Raw genomic sequence first — 2,500 nt, forward strand, 5'->3', positions numbered from 1 at the left:
GGGAGCCGGCGGTTTTGTGATAAAGTAAAGGAAAAGTCTTTAAAAACTATTCTAAAATTTATTACTTATTTTTTATCATCATTTTCTTTTGATTCATTTTAAATTTATTATTTTGAGGCGAATTTTTCAGATCATGGAAAATTTCAGAATCTTGTTTTTATTTTTTAAAAATGAAAAAAAAAATAATAAAAATAAATTTTAATGAAAAAAAGTAACAAGGAATCTCTCTGGTTACTCAAGGAATCTCATATCATGGAAATCTTAATATTTTGTCTTATATTTATTAAGTTAAAGTTTCCTATTACGCTGGCCCTCATTAGTCAAAAATTTCAAAAAATCTATAAAAAAAAAATTTTTTTTTGGGCGGGGGGTTAAAATTAATATATATTAAATAAAAAGAGATTATTTTTTTCACTAGATTGTAAAAGAAATTGCATTTATTGGCTAATTTAAAAAAAAAAAGAAAATCCGTTTCGCCTATATTTGGATTGCAAGGACGTGTAATTTTGTTAGTGGCGGGGGAAACTATGTCTGTCTCAAGGTTGCCAGACATCTCCTGAACTAATTAGTCATGCGCAAGTGTGGGATAACGGTATTCCCTACTGTCCCTATCTAAATTTTACATTTTAACATGTAAATTAATGCAAATGAGCTTCATCGCTAACTTTCGAGGAGGGGAAGATTTTTTGACGTGTCTAAACTGGTAGAACAGCTGACTCTGGTCACCGTGCGATGCTCAGATTGTGTCAACACTCATTTTTTGTATTATATTTCACTATTTAAAGTTCCCGATTACGCTGTCACTCATTTGCCAAAAAATTCAAAAAAAAAAAAAATTTTTTTTTAAAAAATGTATAATTATATAATAATAGTTGAATTATAATTAAAAAAAAATTTATATAATATAATAAATGCTTAAAAAATGTAATTTTTATAATAACAATAATTTTATGCTAATTTTCAAATTATTTTAATAAAATGTGTATATAAATAATATTTTTAATAATAATAATTTTATAATATAAATTAATAATAATTTTTGGTTAAATTTTATTAAAATTTTAAATTAAGTTAGTTATTCTAAGTTTCAGAGTGTTTTTTTGTCAAAGTCCAACTTTTTCCGAAATTTTTCTAAGTCCAGAAAATTGTGGAAATTCTTCTAAGTCCGTCGACGGGAAGTGCGAAACGAATGCCGAGCGCGGCCGGTGAGGCCGATATGCGTTTGCCGTTCATTTTAAAATTTCCTCGGCGAGCTTACGGGGATGCGGACGCCGACGGCAGAAACCGGGGAGAAGAATCATTCGCTTGGAACATGAACTTTGTGCAGGACTATATATGTGAGGCACAGTGAGCGTGAAACACGCAACGCTCTCGTCTCGACAAAGGCGAGGGCACGCCGCACGGAAACAAAAGGTCTCGGCTGTTCAGCGAGTGGCTCGGACGTCGTTCCGTAGCCGCGCCAGGCTGAAGCGTGATGGAAAGAGAGAAAAGGGTTTTTCTGCAGTTTCGTCCGCCGCGAGCACGACTCTCGACGGCAGAGCACTCTCGCCTCCCGGCGCTGATGCCGGAGAGGACGCAGTGAGTCTCGAACCGACTGGAGGAAGAAAAGGCTTGTCGTCCGAAGAGTTTGAATTGGACCCGGCCGTCGTGCCGGGCCCGGCGTCCTCCCCTAAAGGAGGGTGCCACCGCCTCTCGGATTCGGAGCACGGCTCCGAACGTTCGCAATGAACGCGAAAGCTACCTGGTTGATCCTGCCAGTAGTCATATGCTTGTCTCAAAGATTAAGCCATGCATGTCTAAGTACATGCCGTATTAAGGCGAAACCGCGAATGGCTCATTAAATCAGTTATGGTTCCTTGGATCGTACCTTACTACTTGGATAACTGTGGCAATTCTAGAGCTAATACATGCAGCAGAGCTCCGACCTTCGGGGACGAGCGCTTTTATTAGACCAAAACCAATCGGGCCTCGTGTCCGTTCTACGTGGTGACTCTGTATAACTTTGGGCTGATCGCACGGGCTCGTCCCGGCGACGTATCTTTCAAGTGTCTGCCTTATCAACTGTCGATGGTAGGTTACGCGCCTACCATGGTCGTAACGGGTAACGGGGAATCAGGGTTCGATTCCGGAGAGGGAGCCTGAGAAACGGCTACCACATCCAAGGAAGGCAGCAGGCGCGCAAATTACCCACTCCCGGCTCGGGGAGGTAGTGACGAAAAATAACAATACGGGACTCTTTTGAGACCCCGTAATTGGAATGAGTACACTCTAAATCCTTTAACGAGGATCCATTGGAGGGAAAGTCTGGTGCCAGCCGCCGCGGTAACTCCAGCTCCAATAGCGTATATTAAAGTTGTTGCGGTTAAAAAGCTCGTAGTTGGATCTCAGTTCCAGACGGGTGGTCCGCCTACCGGTGGTCACTGCCTGTTCTGAGCATTGCCGCCGAAATTGTCCGATGATCTTTACCGGTTGTCGTTCGGTTTCGGCAATTTTACTTTGA

General features: G+C 40.4%; 1 non-coding gene across 1 annotated transcript in view; it reads left to right on the plus strand.

Moving 5' to 3' along the window:
- Window positions 1-1,738: 1,738 nt before the first annotated feature.
- Window positions 1,739-2,500, plus strand: part of LOC147802060 (small subunit ribosomal RNA) — a 1,813-nt gene continuing 1,051 nt past the window's right edge. The window contains exon 1 of the ribosomal RNA XR_015430061.1: window positions 1,739-2,500. This exon is cut by the window's right edge and continues 1,051 nt beyond it. This is a non-coding gene — a ribosomal RNA (small subunit ribosomal RNA).

Source organism: Parasteatoda tepidariorum, chromosome 10 (assembly GCF_982258835.1).
Source record: "Parasteatoda tepidariorum strain Cologne lab strain chromosome 10, Ptep-v5.0, whole genome shotgun sequence".
NCBI lineage: Eukaryota > Metazoa > Arthropoda > Arachnida > Araneae > Theridiidae > Parasteatoda > Parasteatoda tepidariorum.